Source organism: Pseudophryne corroboree, chromosome 2, assembly GCF_028390025.1.
Source record: "Pseudophryne corroboree isolate aPseCor3 chromosome 2, aPseCor3.hap2, whole genome shotgun sequence".
In the NCBI taxonomy this organism is placed as follows: domain Eukaryota; kingdom Metazoa; phylum Chordata; class Amphibia; order Anura; family Myobatrachidae; genus Pseudophryne; species Pseudophryne corroboree.
The window spans coordinates 952,553,730-952,579,362 of record NC_086445.1 but is presented as its reverse complement, the minus strand read 5'-3'; positions in this window follow the sequence as shown (position 1 = coordinate 952,579,362).

Below are 25,633 nucleotides of genomic sequence, written 5' to 3'. Positions count from 1 at the left end.
AGAGAAGTGGAACCTAGATGGTATTTGGTAACGGGGGCACACTACCTCAAGAAATTGTCTAGTTCCCTGTGAACTAACGGCGGATACCGGACGCACGTCTAACACCAACATAGTTGTCAAGGCCTCAGTTATCCGCTTTGCAACAGGATGACTGCTGTGATATTTCATCTTCCTCACAAAGGACTGTTGGACAGTCAATTGCTTGGTGGAAGTAGTAAAAGTGGGCTTACGACTTCCCCTCTGGGATTACCATCGACTCCCAGCAGCAACAACAGCAGCGCCAGCAGCAGTAGGCGTTACACGCAAGGATGCATCGGAGGAATCCCAGGCAGGAGAGGACTCGTCAGAATTGCCAGTGACATGGCCTGCAGGACTATTGGCATTCCTGGGGAAGGAGGAATTTGACACTGAGGGAGTTGGTGGGGTGGTTTGCGTGAGCTTGGTTACAAGAGGAAGGGATTTACTGGTCAGTGGACTGCTTCCGCTGTCGCCCAAAGTTTTTGAACTTGTCACTGACTTATTATGAATGCGCTGCAGGTGACGTATAAGGGAGGATGTTACGAGGTGGTTAACGTCCTTACCCCTACTTATTACAGCTTGACAAAGGCAACACACGGCTTGACAAATGTTGTCCGCATTTCTGGTGAAATACTTCCACACCGAAGAGCTGATTTTTTTTTGGTATTTTCACCAGGCATGTCAACGGCCCTATTCCTCCCACGGACAACAGGTGTCTCCCCGGGTGCCTGACTTAAACAAACCACCTCACCATCAGAATCCTCCTTGTCAATTTCCTCCCCAGCGCCAGCAACACCCATATCCTCCTCATCCTGGTGTACTTCAACACTGACATCTTCAATCTGACTATCAGGAACTGGACTGCGGGTGCTCCTTCCAGCACTTGCAGGGGGCGTGCAAATGGTGGAAGGCGCATGCTCTTCACGTCCAGTGTTGGGAAGGTCAGGCATTGCAACCGACACAATTGGACTCTCCTTGTGGATTTGGGATTTCGAAGAACGCACAGTTCTTTGCGGTGCTTTTGCCAGCTTGAGTCTTTTCAGTTTTCTAGCGAGAGGCTGAGTGCTTCCATCCTCATGTGAAGCTGAACCACTAGCCATGAACATAGGCCAGGGCCTCAGCCGTTCCTTGCCACTCCGTGTGGTAAATGGCATATTGGCAAGTTTACGCTTCTCCTCCGACAATTTTATTTTAGATTTTGGAGTCCTTTTTTTACTGATATTTGGTGTTTTGGATTTTACATGCTCTGTACTATGACATTGGGCATCGGCCTTGGCAGACGACGTTGCTGGCATTTCATCGTCTCGGCCATGACTAGTGGCAGCAGCTTCAGCACGAGGTGGAAGTGGATCTTGATCTTTCCCTAATTTTGGAACCTCAACATTTTTGTTCTCCATATTTTAATAGGCACAACTAAAAGACACAGAGGTAGCTACAGCCGTGGACTACCGTACTGTGTCTGCTGCTAATATAGACTGGATGATAATGAGATGAAATCAATATATATATATATATATAATATCACTAGTACTGCAGCCGGACAGGTAGATATATTTATTATGTAATGACTGATGACGGACCTGCTGGACACTGTCAGCTCAGCAGCACTGCAGACTGCTACAGTAAGCTACTATAGTAGTATGTATAAAGAAGAAAGAAAAAAAAAAAACCACGGGTAGGTGGTATACAATTATGGATGGACGAGCGACTGCCGACACAGAGGTAGCTACAGCCGTGGACTACCGTACTGTGTCTGCTGCTAATATAGACTGGATGATAATGAGATGAAATCAATATATATATATATATATATATATATATAATATCACTAGTACTGCAGCCGGACAGGTAGATATATTTATTATGTAATGACTGATGACGGACCTGCTGGACACTGTCAGCTCAGCTGCACCGCAGACTGCTACAGTAAGCTACTATAGTAGTATGTATAAAGAAGAAAGAAAAAAAAACCCACGGGTAGGTGGTATACAATTATGGATGGACGAGCGACTGCCGACACATAGGTAGCTACAGCCGTGGACTACCGTACTGTGTCTGCTGCTAATATAGACTGGATGATAATGAGATGAAATCAATATATATTATATCACACTAGTACTGCAGCCGGACAGGTAGATATATTTATTATGTAATGACTGATGACGGACCTGCTGGACACTGTCAGCTCAGCAGCACCGCAGACTGCTACAGTAAGCTACTATAGTAGTATGTATAAAGAAGAAAGAAGAAAAAAAAAACACGGGTAGGTGGTATACAATTATGGATGGACGAGCGACTGCCGACACAGAGGTAGCTACAGCCGTGGACTACCGTACTGTGTCTGCTGCTAATATAGACTGGATGATAATGAGATGAAATCAATATATATATATATAATATCACTAGTACTGCAGCCGGACAGGTAGATATATTTATTATGTAATGACTGATGACGGACCTGCTGGACACTGTCAGCTCAGCAGCACCGCAGACTGCTACAGTAAGCTACTATAGTAGTATGTATAAAGAAGAAAGAAAAAAAAACCCACGGGTAGGTGGTATACAATTATGGATGGTCGAGCGACTGCCGACACAGAGGTAGCTACAGCCGTGGACTACCGTACTGTGTCTGCTGCTAATATAGACTGGATGATAATGAGATGAAATCAATATATATTATATCACACTAGTACTGCAGCCGGACAGGTAGATATATTTATTATGTAATGACTGATGACGGACCTGCTGGACACTGTCAGCTCAGCAGCACCGCAGACTGCTACAGTAAGCTACTATAGTAGTATGTATAAAGAAGAAAGAAAAAAAAAAACACGGGTAGGTGGTATACAATATTATATATATATTATGTACAATTATATATATATATATATATATATATATATTAAACTCACTGGTGGTGATTATTAAACTGGTGGCCAGGTCACTGGTCACACTATCAGCAACTTGCAAGTAGTACTCCTAAGCAGACAATCACAATATATATTATACTGGTGGTCAGTGTGGTCACAATGGCAGTGTGGCACTCTGGCAGCAAAAGTGTGCACTGTACGTTATATGTACTCCTGAATCCTGCTCTCAGACTCTAACTGCTCCCCACTGTCAGTGTCTCCCCCACAAGTCAGATAATACAGTCACACTATCTATCACTTCAGCAAGTAACTACTAGTACTCCTCCTAATGCTCCCCAAAATTACTACTGTGTCTCTCTCTACTGTCTCACTCTCTTCTCTATAAACGGAGAGGACGCCAGCCACGTCCTCTCCCTATGAATCTCAATGCACGTGTGAAAATGGCGGCGACGCGCGGCTCCTTATATAGAATCCGAGTCTCGCGATAGAATCCGAGCCTCGCGAGAATCCGACAGCGGGATGATGACTTTCGGGCGCGCTCGGGTTAACCGAGCAAGGCGGGAAGATCCGAGTCGCTCGGCCCCGTGTAAAAAAAACTGAAGTTCGGGCGGGTTCGGATTCCGAGGAACCGAACCCGCTCATCCCTAGTATGCAGTGTATGTGGTAAGACATGGGAAGTAGGTTGTGCAGGGATATGCGTTGTATGTAGGGGGGCAGGGGAAGTAAAGTGTGTATAGATGATATGGAGATAGAGGTTGGATATGGGGCGATAAGGGTCATATGTGGACTGTGGGAGATTATGGGGATGTGTGGTGTTAACAGATAGGGTACTTGGTTAGAGGCCGAACTAGCGGTGGTGCAGCCAGTGCATTGCATTGAGATGCAAATTAGCGGCAAGGGAGGCCAGGTGGTTGATGGCGGCTATTTTGAAGGCCATTGGCTGGGGCAGCAGCCATTGGTAGTGGCGGTAGGGAGCATTGGCTTGAGGATGGTAGCGGGCATCGGCGGGACTCAGTGGACATTATGGTTACAGTGCCTCACCAGCCACTGACCTCACCGCACGCCACTGCATTGCTGTATATTGCAGCTCTGTGTCACTTCAAGTATGCATATCTGTGCAGCATTGTTGTGAGCATAGTAGTACAGTGCAGCATTGTGGTGACCAGTATACTACAGTACAATAGTCCAGTGCTGTTCTCGCTGCTCAGTGTCAGTTCTCCGTAGTATCATCAGTGCTCAGTAAAATCAGTGCTCAGTATAATCAGTGATTGATCAGTATAATCAGTTCTCAGTATAATCAGTGCGCTGTTAGACGTGCGCCCGTTTTCCGCCATTAGTGCATTGGGATTTAGACAATTGATGAAGTAATTGTGTCCCCAGTACGAAATTCCATCTAGATTCCACTTCACTAGGCAGGCGATAGCGAGATTTTACCAATTAATGTCAGTGATTTATAATTAATTAGTAATTACAGTCATCTTGCCAAATGATTCCAGTGATTTTGTCATTTTCTTCCAGTGATTTGGATCAATAATACCATTGATTAGAATGAATAATTCCTGTGATATTGAGGTGTTTGTGTCGCTTAGCTTAGCCGTCCAGCGACCACAGTGCACCTCTTTTCTCTTTTCTTTGCATCATGTGTTGTTTGGGGACTATATTTTTAAGTGCCATCCTGTCTGACACTGCAGTGTCACTCCTAGATGGGCCAAGTGTTTGTGCCGCCCTCTTGGGTCGCTTAGCTTAGTCATCCAGCGACCTCGGTGCAAATTTTAGGACTAAAAATAATATTGTGAGGTGTGAGGTGTTCAGAATAGACTGGAAATGAGTAGAAATTATGGTCATTGAGGTTAATAATACTATAGGATCAAAATTACCCCCAAATTATATGATTTCAGCTGTTTTTTAGGGGTTTTTGAAAAAAAAAACACCCAAATCCAAAACACACCCGAATCCGACAAAAATTTTTAAGGGAGGTTTTGCCAAAACGCGTCCGAATCCAAAACACGGCCGCGGAACCGAATCCAAAACCGGTGCACATCTCTAATAAATATATATATACATTATCCCATATCCAAATATTCCGAAATACGGAATTTTTTGAGTGAGATTGAGATAATGAAAACTTTGTTTTCTGATGGCTTAAAGTACACAAACTTTGTTTAATACACAAGATTATTAAAAATATTGGCTAAAATTACCTTCAGGCTCTGTGTATAAGGTGTATATGAAACATAAATGCATTCTGTGCTTATACTTGGGTCCAGTAGCGGATCTTGCCACGGGCAAGCAGGACTTTTGCCCGGGGCGCCGCCTTCCGGAGGGCTCAGGGCGCCGCACCAGGGCAAGATCCGCTGCTGCTGTGCCCCCCACTGCCCGTTGCCCCCCGCTGCCGCTGTGAAGAGAAACTAGACGAGTACGCGTCCAGTTTCCCTTCGTGGAGAGGTCCTTTACTGTGCGGTGCGCGATGACGTCATCACGCACCGCACAGCAAAGGTCCTCTCCACGAAGGGAACTAGACGCTACGCGTCTAGTTTCCCTTCGCGGAGAGGACCTTTGCTGTGCGGTGCGCGATGACGTCATTGCGCACCGCACATAACTTCAGTCTGTACAGGGGGCGTAAATGGCCACGCCCCCTGTACGTAGCCACGCCCCCTATTGTAGCCCGGGGCGCCCAAGAACCGGCCCTGCTTGGGTCCCATCGCCATGATATCTCATTATAGTATGCAATTATTCCAAATTACGGAAAAATCCGATATCCAAAATACTTCTGGTCCCAAGCATTTTGGATAAGGGAGACTCATCCTGTACATACAGAATATTCACAAACGATAAGTATTATGTTTTCAATCTCAGTGAATATTGGATTAAGGTACAGTTTGTGCAGGTTGTTCTTTTGGTCTTTTTTTTTTTACAAAATCTCTGCACACCATTATTTAAAACGTTACTGACAGAGACAGGTTAAAATGACCAACCACAAGGCTAGTCAAATTATTCACTTGCCTTGTACTGCATACCCACATAAGCAGCATTTTCATGTGAGTCTAGACAAGGGGAGGGGGGGATAGAGACTTCACTTGTGCTGAGAGCAGCAGCCGTCTCCTCTCCAGGACCTGGAAGTCACAGTGCAGAGAGAGCAGGAGGAGGGGGGAGCGGATGCGAGCATGGGGGGAGTGAGATACAGAGACTCACACAGACACAGACTGTCCAGCGCTGCCTGCTGTGTTTGTAAGGCACTGTATATTAGTAGCGCTGCCTCCGGCAAGGTAGGAGCCAGGCGCAGCGCTACTAATGTACACTACACTACAGCAGGCAGCACTGCAGCTTAGATGGCCAATGATTGTCGATGTGGATGGTGCGCCCACAGAGACACTGCTCTGTGTGCAATGCCCCATCTGCCCACACCTAGTTACGGCTCTGCACATGGGGCAAGTAACCCCCAGGACTCTCTCTATTAAGGCCCCCCCTCCAGCCAAAGCACACTGTTGTCATGTAGTGGGGTCGGTTAGTCCTCACCTTCCAGTCGGAGCTGCTCCGCCCCAACTCTGGCATTGTTGTCCAGGGACAATTCTGCTCATCTGTAACTGTGCAGAATCGTAACTGCGCTGCCTTAGAGGAGGCTACAGTGTAATTCCCAAATGCAGTAGATCATGTATGACCTGTGCTGCTTCCGATGCCTCATGGAGGTGCGGAGGGAGGAGGCACAAAGTTTGCACAGCCAGGGGGCATTGCTGACAAGAGGGGGAGGGCCGATGGAGTGAGGGCGGCTCCCCTGTCATAAGGGCCCCCAAAGGCTTAATCCGACCCTGTACAAGCCCTAGACCTCACTCCAGACTGCTATAAGTAGAGATACTTTAATTATATGAGCCCTGTATATCTGAGACTATTAAAAATTTAGGGAAGTAGATTTTTTATCTTATTTTTTTATGCTGTAAAGAATGTGATTGTCATCATAGGTGTGCGCAGGGGGGGTGCCTGGTGCGCACAGGCACCCCCTAATGTCTGGCACCCCGATCTCACATGCCTGATGCAGCGATTGCTGAGCAGGCTGATTACTGTCCCCTCTGCGCTGCACCCTGCAGGACTGCATTACTGACCGGACGCCTGGGTTAATCAAGGGTGCCACTGCCACCGGCTTTCAAGTTCCCCGCTCCACCACCATGTACAAAAACAGCCCACCTCTCTCCTTCTATGCTATGCTAACGCCAGCCACTGATGAGGAGCAGCATGCAGCCAGCATTCCTCTTAGGAAGACAAATTCAATACTGGCAGGCGGTTGGCAGCAGCATTGACACGTCACTTGTTTTTCCAGCAGCAGCAGTAACTAGTCTGTGACTGTCAGTGTCAGTGAGTGACTGACTTGTAAGTAAGCTGCTGCAGCTTGCAGGGGAAAGAGAGGGGGAGCCAGACCAGGCTGAGGAGGAGCAGTGTAATTGCAGTGAGTGCCATCAGGGGTGTTTGTTTGGTGCACACCACAACATCTGACAATGTATCTGCTTTATTAGGATTGGTACAAAGGTGGATATTTTCTATGCGTTGACCATCAATAGATGGTGCTAATCACGCCCATAAGGCGGTGCTAGACACACCCCTCCTACGGTGCACCCCCTAATAAAATGTGCTGCGCACGCCAGTGATTGTCATGGAAATAAAGTGTGCAGTTACAAAAAAGCAATGACTAGCCAGGTCTTGAAATACAGGCGATCAATTTAATAACCTGCTGTATACTACAAACTGAATTAAATGTAATAAGCATTTACAATATCAGTAATATATACTGTAGTAACTGATGTCAATTAATACTTCTGATTATTGTGCATGTGCTTATTTATGTTTTATCCTGTGTGCAATATCAAGATGTATAAAAAAGAGTAGGATGAAACATTATTCCAGCTTTAAAGCCATGAACCCCAGTTTTACATACTACAGTATATAACGAGGCAACCAGAAGACCAGGAGTGAATAAGGTGGGTTCTCTTCTTTCCATAGACATTTTATAACTTCATAAAAGGACTTCAGAACTAATGTTCTACCATTACTCCAGACAATGCATAGTTAAACCATCACATAAATTGTGTTATTATTTTCAAATATCCTTCAGTTTGGATCCTGGTGGCAGACGGTTTGCTGAACGCAGAATTAGCCATTATCAGAGTAATCTTCTTAATTCATGCTCCTGAAGGAAATCCTTGAACCCACTCAGCTTTAGAGTACATGATTTAAAATTCCCTATTAAAGACACTCTAATCTATTTCCTTTTGTATTTGTCTAATATAAGTATTAAGATGGACTATATGAAATATTCATTGTTGAAGAACAATATGTAGGCTCTTTAAAGATGCTACTTAGCCTGCAGGCAGAACCTTATGCCTTGAACTGTTTTTATCTTTTCAAGTGACATTGAAGGGCCCTTGTGAAATTGTGTCACAATACAAATGTCTGGGCTGTGATCTTGCAGATGTACAGTAATTAAGTCTTTGGGAACTATGGTGGGTTTGATGCCAGTTAGGAGTTGGGCAACCACAAGGGCAGTAAAAAGAGAGAGAGATGTCACATTATGTTACTGTACTCCTACATTTGTATGTCAGCTGTGCAGAGAGTAGTGACGAGCGGGTTCGTTTCCTCGGGATCCGAACCCCCCCGAACTTCACCCTTTTTTGCACGGGTCCGAGCAGACTCGGATCCTCCCGCCTTGCTCGGTTAACCCGAGCGCGCCTGAACGTCATCATCCCGCGGTCGGATTCTCACGAGATTCGTTTTCTATATATGGAGCAGCGCGTCACCGCCATTTTTCACTCGTGCATTGGAGAAGATCGTGAGAGGACGTGGCTGGCGTCCTCTCAGTTTCTATGTTCAGTGTGCTGCAAATATCTGTGCTCAGTGTGCTGCAAATATCTGTGCACAGTGTGCTGCAAATATCTACGTTCTCTGTCTGAAAAATGCTCCATATCTGTGCTCAGTGTGCTGCAAATATCTGTGCTCAGTGTGCTAATTGCTTTATTGTGGGGACTGGGGACCAGCAGTATTATATAGTAGGAGGACAGTGCAGAGTTTTGCTGACCAGTGTCCACCAGTATTATACGTTCTCTGCCTGAAAAACGCTCCATATCTGTGCTGCATTGTAGTATAAAGTAGGAGGACAGTGCAGAATTTTGCTGACCACCAGTATATATATATATATATATAGCAGTACGGTACAGTAGTCCACTGCTCTACCTCTGTGTCGTCAAGTATACTATCCCATCCATACCTGTGGTGCATTTAAGTATTGCACAGTATATATATATATATATATATATATATAGTAGGAGGACAGTGCATAATTTTGCTGACCACCAGTATATAATATATAGCAGTACGGTACAGTAGGCCACTGCTCTACCTACCTCTGGGTCGTCAAGTATACTATCCATCCATACCTGTGGTGCATTTCTGTTGTGCGCAGTATATATAGTAGTAGGCCATTGCTATTGATTTATTACTGGCATATAATTCCACACATTAAAAAATGGAGAACAAAAATGTGGAGGGTAAAATAGGGAAAGATCAAGATCCACTTCCACCTCATGCTGAAGCTGCTGCCACTAGTCATAGCCGAGACGATAAAATGCCATCAACGTCGTCTGCCAAGGCCGATGCCCAATGTCATAGTAGAGAGAATGTAAAATCAAAAAAAATAAAGCTCCGTAAAATGACCCAAAAATCTAAATCAAAATCGTCTGAGGAGAAGCGTAAACTTGCCAATGTGCCATTTACGACACGGAGTGGCAAGGAACGGCTGAGGGCCTGGCCTATGTTCATGGCTAGTGGTTCAGCTTCACATGAGGATGGAAGCACTCATCCTCCCGCTAGAAAAATGAAAAGAGTTAAGATGGCAAAAGCACAGCAAAGAACTGTGCATTCTTCTAAATCACAAATCCCCAAGTAGAGTCCAATTGTGTCGGTTGCGATGCCTGACCTTCCCAACACTGGACGGGAAGAGGTGGCACCTTCCACCATTTGCATGCCCCCTGCAAGTTCTGGAAGGAGCACCCGCAGTCCAGTTCCTGATAGTCAAATTGAAGATGTCACTGTTGAAGTACACCAGGATGAGGATATGGGTGTTGCTGGCGCTGGGGAGGAAATTGACAAGGAGGATTCTGATGGTGAGGTGGTTTGTTTAAGTCAGGCACCCGGGGAGACACCTGTTGTCCGTGAGACGAATATGGCCATTGACATGCCTGGTCAAAATACAAAAAAAATCGCCTCCTCAGTGTGGAATTATTTCAACAGAAATGCGGACAACAGGTGTCAAGCCGTGTGTTGCCTTTGTCAAGCTGTAATAAGTAGGGGTAAGGACGTTAACCACCTAGGAACATCCTCCCTTATACGTCACCTGGAGCGCATTCATCAGAAGTCACTGACAAGTTCAAAAACTTGGGTGACAGCGGAAGCAGTCCACTGCTAACTAAATCCCTTCCTCTTGTAACCAAGCTCCTGAAAACCACACCACCAACTCCCTCAGTGTCAATTTCCTCCTTAGACAGGAACGCCAATAGTCCTGCAGGCCATGTCACTGTCAAGTCTGACGAGTCCTCTCCTGCCTGGGATTCCTCCGATGCATCCATGAGTGTAACGCCTACTGCTGCTGGCACTGCTGCTGTTGCTGCTGCTGGGAGTCGATCATCATCACAGAGGGGAAGTCGGAAGACCACTTGTACTACTTCCAGTAAGCAATTGACTGTCCAACAGTCCTTTGCGAGGAAGATGAAATATCACAGCAGTCATCCTGCTGCAAGGCGGATAACTCAGACCTTGGAAGCCTGGGTGGTGAAAAACGTGTTTCCGGTATCCACCGTTAATTCACAGGGAACTAGAGAATTGATTGAGGTACTGTGTCCCCGGTACCAAATACCATCTAGGTTCCATTTCTCTAGGCAGGCGATACCGAAAATGTACACAGACATCAGAAAAAGAGTCACCAGTGTCCTAAAAAATGCAGTTGTACCCAATGTCCACTTAACCACGGACATGTGGACAAGTGGAGCAGGGCAGACTCAGGACTACATGACTGTGACAGCCCACTGGGTAGATGCATTGCCTCCCGCAGCAAGAACAGCAGTGGCGGCACCAGTAGCAGCATCTCGCAAACGCCAACTCGTTCCTAGGCAGGCTACGCTTTGTATCACCACTTTCCAGAAGAGGCACATAGCTGACAACCTCTTACGGAAACTGAGGAACATCATCACAGAATGGCTTACCCCAATTGGACTCTCCTGGGGATTTGTGACATCGGACAACGCCACCAATATTGTGCGTGCATTACATGTGGGCAAATTCCAGCACGTCCCATGTTTTGCACATATATTGAATTTGGTGGTGCAGAATTATTTTAAAAACGACAGGGGCGTGCAAGAGATGCTGTCGGTGGCCCGAAGAATTGCGGGCCACTTTCGGCATTCAGCCACCGCGTGCCGAAGACTGGAGCACCAGCAAACACTCCTGAACCTGCCCTGCCATCATCTGAAGCTAGAGGTGGTAACGAGGTGGAAGTCAACCCTCTATATGCTTCAGAGGATGGAGGAGCAGCAAAAGGCCATTCAAGCCTATACAGCTACCTACGATACAGGGAAAGGAGGGGGAATGCACCTGACTCAAGTGCAGTGGAGAATGATTTCAACGTTGTGCAAGGTTCTGCAACCCTTTGAACTTGCCACATGTGAAGTCAGTTCAGACACTGCCAGCATGAGTCAGGTCATTCCCCTCATCAGGCTTTTGCAGAAGAAGCTGGAGACATTGAAGGAGGAGCTAAAACAGAGCGATTCCGCTAGGCATGTGGGACTTGTGGATGAAGCCCTTTATTCGCTTATCCAGGATTCACGGGTGGTCAATCTGTTGAAATCAGAGCACTATATTTTGGCCACCGTGCTCGATCCTAGATTTAAAACCTACGTTGTATCTTTCTTTCCGGCAGACACAAGTCTGCAGAGGTTCAAAGACCTGCTGGTGAGAAAATTGCCAAGTCAAGCGGAACGTGACCCGTCAACAGCTCCTCCTTCACATTCTCCCGCAACTGGGGCTGCGAGTAAAAGGCTAAGAATTCCGAGCCCACCCACTGGCGGTGATGCAGGGTAGTCTGGAGCGAGTGCTGACATCTGGTCCGGACTGAAGAACCTGCCAACAATTACTGACATGTCGTCTACTGTCACTGCATATGATTCTGTCACCACTGAAAGAATGGTGGAGGATTATATGAGTGACCGCATCCAAGTAGGCACGTCAGACAGTCCGTACGTATACTGGCAGGAAAAAGAGGCAATTTGGAGGCCCTTGCACAAACTGGCTTTATTTTACCTTAATTGTCCCCCCCCCCCCCCCCCCTCCAGTGTGTACTCTGAAAGAGTGTTTAGTGCAGCCGCTCACCTTGTCAGCAATCGGCGTACGAGGTTACTTCCACAAAATGTGGAGAAGATGATGTTCATCAAAATGAATTATAATCAATTCCTCAGTGGAGACATTCACCATCAATTGCCTCCAGAAAGTACACAGGGACCTGAGATGGTGGATTCCAGTGGGGATGAATTAATAATCTGTGAGGAGGGGGAAGTACACAGTGAAAGGGGTGAGGAATCGGACGATGAGGAGGAGGTGTACATCTTGCCTCTGTAGAGCCAGTTTGTGCAAGGAGAGATTGATTGCTTCTTTTTTGGTGGGGGCCCAAACCAACCAGTCATTTCAGTCACAGTTGTGTGGCAGACCCTGTCACTGAAATGATGGGTTTGTTAAAGTGTGCATGTCCTGTTTATACTATCTCATTGCGCCTCTTTTTTTCTTTGCATCATGTGCTGTTTGGGGACTATTTTTTTTAAAGTGCCATCCTGTCTGACACTGCAGTGCCACTCCTAGATGGGCCAGGTCTTTGTGTCGGCCACTTGGGTCGCTTAGCTTAGTCACACAGCTACCTCATTGCGCCTCTTTTTTTCTTTGCATCATGTGCTGTTTGGGGACTATTTTTTTGAAGTGCCATCCTGTCTGACACTGCAGTGCCACTCCTAGATGGATATTCAGGGAAAGGGGGGTATGTTCTGCACAAGCTATTAAGTCCTGAGTAATTTATGGAAAAGGGCACCAACAAATGTCCATCAATTGCATTATATATTAGTTATAGGACGTTCGGGGGTGCTACCAGAGACAAATTGTGTTATACAGAAAAAGGAAAGGGAGAAAGCTGTGCTGGCGCACAAATAATGATTTAAAAATTAACCTTTAATAAATTCATTAAAATTGTCTAAACACAAAATAAAATATATGTTATACTTATGAAATATAATTACCATGTATAGTAACTGGAAATAAATCTGTTAATATCAAGGCAAGCTACCTGTGTCGTATTTTATTGGTCCAAATTGAATGTATCAATTGATCTAGTATTGAAGTACTGAGCACTGTATAATATTAATTAAGTATATTCTCATGATTCACTTGTCAAAGATCAGGAATTTGGCAATAGTTTTACATATTATACATTTTCAGCATTCTACAATAATTTTCGTTGCTCCAAGCCGAATCATATAATGCCCTACAGTATTATTTGTGCGCCAGCAAAGAGACATTCTTTCTCCCTTTCCTTTTTCCACTCCTAGATGGGCCAGGTGTTTGTATCGGCCACTTGGGTCGCTTATCTTAGTCACACAGCTACCTCATTGCGCCTCTTTTTTTCTTTGCATCATGTGCTCTTTGGGGACTATTTTTTTGAAGTGCCATCCTGTCTGACACTGCAGTGCCACTCCTAGATGGGCCAGTTGTTTGTGTCGGCCACTTAGGTCGCTTAGCTTAGTCATCCAGCGACCTCGGTGCAAATTTTAGGACTAAAAATAATATTGTGAGGTGTTCAGAACAGACTGAAAATGAGTGAAAATTATGGTTATTGAGGTTAATAATACTATGGGATCAAAATGACCCCCAAATTCTATGATTTAAGCTGTTTTTGAGGGTTTTTTGTAAAAAAACACCCAAATCCAAAACACACCCGAATCCGACAAAAAAATTTCAGGGAGGTTTTGCCAAAACGCGTCCGAATCCAAAACATGGCCGCGGAACCGAATCCAAAACCAAAACACAAAACATTTCCGGTGCACATCACTAGCAGAGAGATGTCATAAGACTATGGGTCAAATCTAATAGCCTGTGATTTGCAGGAGTTGCCGTGATTCCAGAAATATAGGGGGTTAATCCAAGTTGTTAGCAAACCAAAAAAGTTAGCAATTGAGCAAAACCATATTGTACTGCAGGTGGGGCAGATGTAACATGTGCAGAGAGATTTAGATTTGGATGGGGTGTGTTCAAACTGAAATCTAAATTGCAGTGTAAAAATAAAGCAGTCAGTATTTACCCTGCACAGAAACAATATAACCCACCCAAATGTAAATGTCTCTGCACATGTTACATCTACCCCACCTGCAGTGCAACATGGTTTTGCCCAATTGCTAACTTTTTTTGGTTTACTAGCAACTCTGACTAATCCCCATAGTCACTAGATTTAAATTAGAAATTAGTTCAAAACAAAAGCAACCTGGTTTTGCCCTTAAAACCAATTGGCGCTTTAAATCTAATGCCATATTTGCACCGGCTATTACATTTGACCCCATGGGGTAAATTTACTAAGATGTAAGTTCTACTTAAGATGAGATGTTACCCATAGCAACCAATCAGATTCCAGGTATTATCTTCTAGAAGGCTCTTGATAAATAAGAAGTAGAATCTGATTGGTTGCTATGGGCAACATCCCATCTTAAATAAAACTCCCATCTTAGTAAATTTACCCCCATGTCTGCTATGGTGTTGATTCAAAGGGGTCTGCTATTTTGATTATCTCGGTATTCTCTGATGATTTTAGATGTGCACATGTGTAGATCTGGTCCTGCGATGTTGCCCACAGTGCCGAAAGCTGCTTAATGACAGACATGCTGATGGCACTTGGGGGCGATGACGGGGGAGCAATCCACAAAACGGGGGCATGCCATATTGGTCCCATTTTCTGGGCATGCCGAAGCCAGTGGCTGAGTCCTCAGATGCAGGTTCACTGGCCCCAAACAGCAGAGTTTTGCCAGGCATCCTGAGTCACTTGAAGGTGACTCAGATGTCCAATGGCCTGCGATGTTTACATAGTTGACACAGAGTTGACTGTTGACAAAGTTGATCAGAGACTCCAGCAGTGGTCATCACAAGACACCTCCCGAGTCCTTTGCATAATTACAGTGCCAGTAGCATCCATCTTTGAATCAGGCCATTGGCATTTCTATAATGGGTGCAGTGTGTGCGGTGCACACGGGCCCCTGGGTTCAGGGGTCACACACTGCACCCATACATTATACTTACCCCTCCAGAGTCCCACGATGGTGGCACTGCTGTGCAGGCACAAATCACTCGGAAAATAGCCGCCGCGGCCATTTCTGAGTGATTTGGGCATGCGCACTGAAGGTGTCCCTGGGAATAAGGCACGGACGCCATGTTTCCGGAGACCTGTGCATGCACAGTAGACTCTGGCATTATGCATTATGCCAGAGTCTACGGGTGCCGGAGAGGAGGGGACCCGTGACGGAGGCTGCAAGCGGGTCCCCTCCTCTCTTAAAACGCCCCTGAATCAGGTCCATAGATTGTAAGCTTCCCTGGGGCAGGGACTGCTGTGGCTAAGTACAATATTTTCTGTAAATCTCTGCATAATCTGCGTGTGCTATATAAATAACTGCTAATTAATAAAATCATGAATTTCACATTAAGATAGCAAGCGAAAAACAATTAAACTATAAGCATTAAACTTACACGTTGTAGTATACACGGCTTAGCAGAATTCTGCATTTGTTTGCAAACTTTTATCACAGTGCTATCCTGTGGAATATTTATCTACAGTAGATACCATGCAGCATTAAACATCTTGTATAATATGCTAATCCATTATTTCACACCGTTTACAGTGACAATTATCCAAACGTAACATTCCATGAAAGCGGCATATGTAGACTTCTGTCGGAGAAGTGCTCCTTAAATAAGGTGGCCTGTGTTATTGTAAACCTATCACAACAGAAATAAATGGAATTTTGCATTGCATCTGAACGGTAAAATATATTTGCAATGCATATGAGAGAGCCGCATGTTGTTTTAGGATGCTAAACTAGGATACATTTTCTTTTTTTTTTCCATGTTGGCAAATAGCAAAGTATTCCTACTTTGCATTAAAGTCATTAAGTCATAAATAATTTATGAAAGATAGATATTGAATATTGAAATAGCCTCACAAGAGAAAACAAATGAGTATAGACTAGCAAAATAATGAGACTGTAGTAAAGTATTTTTTCCTTTAAATGGAATTAACCCAATCCTTGACTATAAAGAAAGAATGCATTTTTTCAGAAATAGGTGTATAGGACATTGCAAATTGCTCTGTAGTTTTTTATTCACAATAAAATGTCTCTATTAGCTGCCCAATTACTGAACAATGGCAAAATTACACACAATAGGGTCTTAGAGTTTTGTGTATGCATAAAAATGTGCCTTTATATTATAATGGTTCTGCTACTGTATTTTCAGATGCATGCATTTTAAAATATGAAATTTGTAATCTGGAGTATATACTATATATGTCTGTTGCAAAGGTCTCCCATCATTAGTATCATCATCAACAACAACAAAATAAACAATGCTATGCCTCATTATAATAATGTGAGTCAAAATTAGATATGCCGCCGCACACCACTCTCACTGTACTGAACATAAACACTGGCAGCTCTGACTCACCTCTCCAATTGCAAGGGGCCACAAGGCAAATAAATGCATCATAATATGGACTAGAGATGAGCAGGTTTGGTTCCCTGAGAACCGAACCCCCCAGAACTTCACACTCCGAGCCCAGATCCGAGTCCGGCTCGGGACTTCCCGCCAGACTCAGAAACCAGAACGAGGCAAAACGTCATCATACCCGCTGTCTGATTCTCGCTGGATTTGGATTCCATATAAAACAGCCACGTGTTGCCGCCATTTTCACTCCGGACTTGGAGAGTGAGGGAGACAGACCTCTGTCTCTCTCTGTGGGTGGTGGCGTCGGGTGGGGTTAGTGTGTGCTCTGTAGGGGTGCTGCTGCAGTTATTTTGGTGTACCTGTGCTGTGTTAGGGGTGCTGTCCTGGCTGTCTCTGGTGTTTCATGTGCTGTAACGGTTGGGTGCTACAGATGTACATGGGTGTTGCTGTCACTGTGTTGTACAGGGTGCAGGGGCACTGTCCTCCTGCTGTATGCTGTAAAATATAGGGGTGCTGCTGGCCCTGTATGTTGTAAAAATTCAGAGGTACAGTTGATAAAAATTCAAAGCACACTGCTCCTGTATGCTGTAAAATATAGGGGTGCTGCTGTTCAAATAACATTACAATGGCCCTGTATGCTATAAAAATTCAGGGGTGCAGTTGTTAAAATTTAAAAGCACACTGCTCCTGTATGCAGTAAAATATAGGGGTGCTGCTTTTAAAATAACATTACACTGATCCTGTATGCCATAAAAATTCAGGGGTGTTGCTGCTGTTAAAATAAGATTACACTGGTCCTGTATACAGGGGTGCTGTGAAAATAAAGGGGCACTGTTCTGTGTGCTGTAATAATAAATGGGTGATGTCTTGTGAAATGGAGAACAACAATTTGGAGGAAAAAATAGTGGAAGACCAGGAACCACTTCCGGTTCCTAGAAGCTGCTGCTGCCACCAGTCATGACATTGACAATGCAATTCCATCGTCGTCTGCTAAGGTTGATGCCCAATGTCATAGAGGGCATGTAAAATACAAGAAGCAAAAATTAATAATCAGAAAAAAAAGAAATTATCTGATGAGAAAAACGTAAAATTGGCAATATGCCATTCATGACACAAAGTGGCAAGGAAAGGCTAAGGTCTTGGCCTATGTTCATGACTGGTGGCTCAGCTTCTCATGAGGAGGGAAGCCCTCTTCCCTCTCGAAAAATAAAAAAAGATAAGCTTGTTAAAGCACATGAAAAAAAACATCTGTGCGTTCGGAGATATCACGAATCTCCAAGGAGAGTCCAAGTGTGCCCGCGGTTGCGATGTCTAGGCCAGACCTTCTCAAGACTGTATGGAAAGAGGTGGCTCCTGCCATCATTTGCACACCCCCTGCAAATGCTGGGAAAAGCACCGCCAGTCCAGTTGCTGATTTTGAGATTGAAGCTGTCACTGTAGACGTACACCAGGATGAGGAGGATATGGGTATAGCTGGCACTGAGGAGGAAGTTGATGATGAGGAATCTAATGGTGATGTGGTTTGTTTGAGTAAGACACCAGTGGAAACAGTTGTTGTCCGTGGGATGAGAAAGCCAATTGTCATGCCTGGACAAAATACCAAAATAGCCACCTCTTCAGTGTGGAATTATTTAGGTCTCAAGCTGTGTATTTCCTATTTAAATCCATAATACGTAGGGATAAGGATGTTAACCACCTAGGAACATCCTCCCTTATACATCACCTGCAGCACATTCATCAGAAGTCATTGTCAAATTCAGAAACTTTGGGTAAGAGCGTAAGCAGTCCACTGACACCTAAATCCCTTATTCCTCTTGTACCCAAGCTCCTGCAAACCACACCACCAACTCCCTCAACATCAATTTCCTCCTTAGTGGTATCTGCCATAAGTGCAGTGGGATTTAGACAGTTGATGGACATATGGTGCCCACACTACCAAATCCTGTCTAGACTCCACTTCACTAGGAAAGCGATTCCAGGACTGTACAGGAACATTAAGAAAAGAGTCCTCAATTTCCTGAAAAATGCGGTTGTACCCACTGTCCATTAACCACAGACTTGTAGACAAGTTGTGCAGGGCAAACTAAGGACTACATGACTGTGACAGCCCACTGGGTAGATGTATTGCCTCCAGCAGCAACAACAGCAGCGGCACCAGTAGCAACATCTCACAAACCCCAACTCGTTCCTAGTCAGGCTACCCTGTGTTTCACCGGTTTCCGTAAGAGCCATACTGCTGACAACCTCTTACGGGAGCACCAGCAAACACTCCTGAACCTGCCCTGCCATCACCTGAAGCAAAAGGTGTTAATGAGGTAGAATTCAACACTCTATATGCTTCAGAGGATGGAGGAGCAGCAAAAGGCCATTCAAGCCTATTCATCCACCTACGATATAGGCAAAGGAGGGGGAATGCACCTGACTCAAGTGCAGTGGAGAATGATTTCTGTGTTGAGCAAGGTTCTCCAACCCTTCGGACTTGCCACACAAGTCAGTTCAGATACTGCCAGCTTGAGTCAGGTCATTCTCCTCATCAGGCTTTTGCAGAAGCAGCTGGAGAAATTGAAGGAGGAGCTAATAGGGAGCAATTCCGCTAAGTATGTGGGACTTGTGGAAGGAGCCCTTCATTCACTTTGCCAGGATTCAAAGGTGGTCGATATGTTGAAATCAGAGCACTACATTTTGGCCACCATGCTCGATCCTAGGTTTAAAGCCTATGTTGTATCTCTATTTCTAGCAGACACAAGTCTGCAGAGGTTCAAAGACCTGCTGGTGAGAAAATTGTCAACTCTAGTGGAATATGACCCGCCAACAGCTCCTCCTTCATTTCCTCCTGCAACTGGGGCTGCGAGGAAATGTATAAAAGTTCCGAGCCCACCCGATGGCGGTGATGCAGGGCAGTCAGGAGTAAGTGTTGACATCTGTTCCGGACTGAAGGAGCTGCAAATGATTACTGACATGTCTAATGTCACTGCACATGATGCTGTCACCATTGAAAGAATGGTGGAAGATTAAATGGGTGAAAGCATCCAAGTATGCATGTCAGACAGTCCATATGTATACTAGCAGGAAAAAGAGGCAATTTGGAGGCCCTTGCACAAACTGGCTTTATTTTACCTAAGTTGCCCACACCCTCCAGTGTGTACTCCGAAAGAGTGTTTAGTGCAGCCGGTAACCTTGTCAGCGATCAGCGTAGGAGCTAGGAGGTTACTTCCAGAAAATGTGGAGAAGATGATGTTCATCAAAATTAATTATAAATTCCTCCAGGAAGACATTTACCAGCAATTTCCTCCAGAAAGTACACAGGGCCATGTGATGGTGGATTCCAGTGGGCACGAATTGATACTCTGTGAGGAGGAGGAGGATGTACACACCTAAAGGGGTGAGGAATTGGAGGATGAAGACGACAACATGCCTCTGTAGTGCCAGTTTGTGCAAGGGGAGAATAATTGCTTATTTTTTGGTGGGGGAATTAACTGCTTCTTTTTTTGGGGGGGCCCAAACAAACCAATCATTTCAGCCACAGTCGTGTGGCAGACCCTGACTCTGAAATTATTGGTTTGTTAAAGTGTGCATGTCCTGTTTATACAACATAAGGGTGGGTGGGAGGGCCCAAGGACAATTCCATCTTGCACCTCATTTTTTTGTTTGCATTATGTGCTCTTTAGGGCCTAGTTTTTAAAACTGCCATCCTGTCTGACACTGCAGTGCCACTCCTAGATGGGCCAGGTGTTTGTGCCGCACACTTGTGTCGCTTAGCTTAGTCATCCAGCTACCTCGGTGCAACCTTTTGGCCTAAAAACAATGGTGTGAGGTGTTCAGAATAGACTGTAAATGAGTGGAAATGAATGTTATTGAGGTTAATAATACAGTAGAATCAAAATGACCCCAAAATTCTGTGATTTTAGCTGTTTTTTTTTTTTTTTTTTTTTTAAATCATTCAGATCTGAAACCAAAACCCGAAAGGGTGGTTTTGGCAAAACCAATCCAGATCCAAAACACGAGTGGGGATCCAGATCAAAAACACAAAACAGTATTGCAAGCAAAGCTCGCCACTGGGCCCGATGCTTGGTAAGCGCAGCGAGCCCAAGAGGGAACTCACTGTGCTCGCTGCCGGCATTCCGATCATTAGATCACCTGGCCGGGTCCAGCTGGGGTCCGCAGTATCAGATTCCGGCTGCCGTGCGGGCGTGCGGCGTGGACGCCGCTCCGTCCCGCTCTATGAGATCATCCGGCACTAGTATTTAAGGCACTGTATGTGCTCCGGTGCCCTCCATAAGGGAATAATCCTAGAATACAGATTGGCAGGATGGCGGCACTCAGAGTCTTGTACTTACGTAAATAGCAGAAAACTTTTATTAAGGCATCAACGTTTCGGGTAGGCACCCGTCATCAGGATAGCATTACAACAAATACAACATCTTACCACATTTAAATACCTAGGCATACCTTCATTAAATCACCTGGCCGGGTCCAGCTGGGGTCCGCAGTATCAGATTCCGGCTGCCGTGCGGGCGTGCGGCGTGGACGCCGCTCCATCCCGCTCTATGACGTCATCCGTGTGCGTCCACCCAGTCTGTCCATCCCGGCGTCATCAGGTTATCACCATGGTAACTAATACATAGACAAAAACATATAGAAAAAAACATTATCAGTTAAAAACAATATTAAAAACTGTTACAATCAGTAACCTGTGATGATAATAAGCTACATCTTTGTATTAATGAGGATATAAAATATTGTTACCGCTAAATATAATTGCACTACCAAGTGCACATTTGATAAATAATGTAACCGGCTCGTTACTGGGGGGGTTATCTAGCCCTATACCTTTACTAGTGGTAACGAAAGTTACATGAAACACTTCAGACCCAGGGTATCATTAAGTCCCCTTGGGGCTATGGTATCCAACTGGAAAATCCATCTACTTTCCAATTGGAGGAGCGCTTTTCCTCGATTACCTCCCCTAATAGTGGCTGGTACATGATCAATCAATTTAGATCGCAAGCTGGCTATACTATGTTTAGCCTGAGCGAAATGTCGCGCTACAGATTGGTCACTGTCTCCTGACTCTATGGCCGCCCTGATGGCGGATCTGTGTCCAGCCATCCGTTCCCTAAATTGTCGTTCGGTTTTACCTATATAGCTTAGTCCACATGGACAAGTTAAGATATATACGACAAATTTGGTGGTGCAAGTCAATGCATGTCTAATTGTATATTTTTTTCCAGAGTGGGGGTGAGTGAACATTTGGATACCATAGCCCCAAGGGGACTTAATGATACCCTGGGTCTGAAGTGTTTCATGTAACATAGCAGTCACTTATTCACTTTAAGTATTTTGAGAATAACTTTCGTTACCACTAGTAAAGGTATAGGGCTAGATAACCCCCCCAGTAACGAGCCGGTTACATTATTTATCAAATGTGCACTTGGTAGTGCAATTATATTTAGCGGTAACGATATTTAATATCCTCATTAATACAAAGATGTAGCTTATTATCATCACAGGTTACTGATTGTAACAGTTTTTAACTGATAATGTTTTTTTCTATATGTTTTTGTCTATGTATTAGTTACCATGGTGATAACCTGATGACGCCGGGACGGACAGACTGGGTGGACGCACACGGATGACGTCATAGAGCGGGACGGAGCGGCGTCCACGCCGCACGCCCGCACGGCAGCCGGAATCTGATACTGCGGACCCCAGCTGGACCCGGCCAGGTGATCTAATGAAGGTATGCCTAGGTATTTAAATGTGGTAAGATGTTGTATTTGTTGTTATGCTATCCTGACGACGGGTGCCTACCCGAAACGTTGATGCCTTAATAAAAGTTTTCTGCTATTTACATGAGTACAAGACTCTGAGTGCCGCCATCCTGCCAATCTGTATTCTAGGATTATTCCCTTATGGAGGGCACCGGAGCACATACAGTGCCTTAAATACTAGTGCCGGATGATCTTGTTTATGTATATATATATATATATATATATATATATATATAATATAGCTATATAAATATATATTTATTTTCCTTTATACATTTCAATTTCACAATTTTTGTCTCTGGGGGAATTAAGTTCTTATGTAGGCTTCATGCTCTCCAGCTCTACCAAGAGTTCTATTACCCAAGCTGCCCTTCTCTGCTCACTTATGCTACCCAGTCCCAGACCTTGCACTGTGCTAAGTACTTCCTTATGCTGAGAATGAGCGCACCCTCTTTCACTATCAGCAAAGGCATTTCAGGCAAGCATCTGCCATGATTGTATCAGCAAGTGGAGCAGCTGCTGGCTGACAGACTTACACATAAAGTTTTGATACTGTTTTCAAAATAAAGAGTTGTGTTTAGGAGAAACAGTTCCCATATTTCACATTTCTTCTAGAAAAGTTTCCTTGTGCAGAGTGAGTGTACTACAGCTACAGGAAACTATGCGGATTGTGTTTCTTATCAACTAGCCCTATATATTTGCTAGCAGAATTTATCTTTTGTCACTGTCACATCTGCATTTTAATGCTTATGCTGCTGCCAAGTTTCACACAACTGAGGAGGCTACTTGAGACAGTGCATTTCTGTTATTGTGCATCTGCACCATCGCAACTTGCATCACCTCTATGACAGGTGCAACTTCTCCATCTGACCACGGCCTTCTGTGTGAGAAGTTCAGCAGTTTTTCACTCAGCCAGTGGCGGACCTACATTTTTAGAGACCTGAAGCTTGAACTGTCATGGGGGCCCCTTCACAACCAGCAACAATAGGCTAACATCCAACACGTTCCAAAGGGCCTTGCTGTCCTTACAAGCATAGGCGGATCCAGGGGGGGGGGCACTTGGGCCCCATGCCCCCCTGTCGTTTCTGAATTCTATTATTTTCGAAATGAGAATAGCAGCAGCACTACTGCCATTTCCTTCAGTCAGATTTGATAAAAGAGCCAGCAGGCACTAGAACCTACCGCGGCTCTAACAGCAAGTCTCTGTGGTAACCAATGGGGAGGCTGGAGCTGCAGCTCCAGCCTCCCCCTGCTCGCACTGCAACCTACCTCCCCAACTGCCAGCCGGCCAGAGTCCAGCCCAGGCGCGGTGTTCAAATGCCAGCATCGAGTAAGACTGTTACTTATTACGCCGCCTAAGGCTTCATTAGCCCCCACTGCACCACACAGTATCCCAGCGCTTCCTCCTCCACTTCCTTTACCACCATGCTAGGTGCAGTCAAACTCAGCCTCGGCTTTGAGAAGGTGGCCCCCGTGATTCTAACAGGGCTGTCCTGCAGATATCTTATGCTGCTTGTTGGAGATCCAGCTGGCTGCTTCTGCTAATCAAAGATGGGCAGTTCATGTCCTGCAGTCTGAGTCTAAGTGCAGTGCCCAAAACAAGGTATGCTGCACCTGCCACCACCAAATAAAAGCTTTAATAATTATATTGTGCTGGGGTGCCTTCCAGGCTCCCATAACTAATGCATACCCTCCAACATTTTACACATAAAAATCGGTACAAATTAGAAAAAGGCGCTTGGCCATGGGTAAATGGGCGTGGCCACATCCCTTTTCCTATACTTTCAATGGAAATTTGTATAGCCAAAAATCGGTACAGACCATAAAAAAAAGGTACTGTACCTATTAAAAAGGTGCAGTTGGAGGGTATGCTAATGGAACAGGTGACCAACATTTCAAGGCCCAATCAGCCTTTTCATCAGGGTGAAACATTGGCAATAAACCAGGATATGCTCCTACAGCCAATCATTACCTGATGGTGTATTCTGTGAGGCCACGCCCCCTGTGATACCACACCCCTTATCTGGGAGGGCGCGTGCCTTAGGTTCTTGTAAATATAACTATTACCGTTCCCCTATCATGTTGCCCCCCCTTTAATTTTCTTCTGGATCCGCCCCTGCTTACAAGGACAGCGCACACCGCTCAGCACCAGCAAAATTACCTTATTAGATGCCTCCTTTTCCCAAGCTTCTTCCCACCCTTCATTGCTCCAAGCCTACTTCCTAGGACAGGCCCTCTCAGGCTCTGCCATTCCTGGGAGTGTCACAAAGAGAAGTTCTGCAGGCTGTCAGGAATTGTAGTTTAAAATGTATACATGTTTCACGCTATTTACAGAGTGCAAATCACAGAGCTAGACTACAACTCCCAGTAGCTCCCGTGGTACTGAGCGATGTGTATCCAAGCTGAATAGCACTTCTGGGATTAGGGGCCCTGAGGCTTAAGCTTCATTAGTTTCACAGTAGATCCACCCCTGGACATAGCTACTTTCAGCGACATGCCTGCATCGGCTTTGCCATTTCCCTGTTACCCACCAGGAATGCCCACGTACATTCACAGACCTTGTGCCCAATTCTGCACAGTGCCTCTGAGTGCAGACTATCTTGATGCATGCGCCGTGCATTTAAGATGCACGTGCAAATTTCAAACATCAGGAAACTGAATTGGGCATTGACACTGGATCAGAATCAGGCACCTTATTTATTAATAGGCAGGGGGAATAACATAGATTCTATCACAGCGTTAAACAGCTACAGAAAGTGAGATAGCGCCGTAATGTGTCAAGAGAACATCGCCGGACGAGCAGAGTGATACTGACTTGCATTGCCGGCTCACACATGAATAGTGGAAGCTGAAGCCCTGGTCCTAGTTTCCAGTTTCACTTGTACAACAAGAAGAATACCTGACATTAACATGGAAGGGATGTACTGTAGCAACTTGGTTGTGCTGTCCTGGGTGATTCCATGCTCTGGACTTGAACCTTAGGAATGTTAGGGACACACCTGATGTGGTCACCTGGCCGTTGTAAGTGGACTCATATTTTTGGACAAAAATTATGCTAAGAACCTCAATTTTACTCCATGTTAAATTGCATAGTTTATTATAATTGTTCTGATTACCAATGTTGTTAGTGTTTAGAGTGCACACCTACATTTTCTTTTTTTCTATGACCAGCTTGCTCGAGTAAAGATTAAATTATTTAAT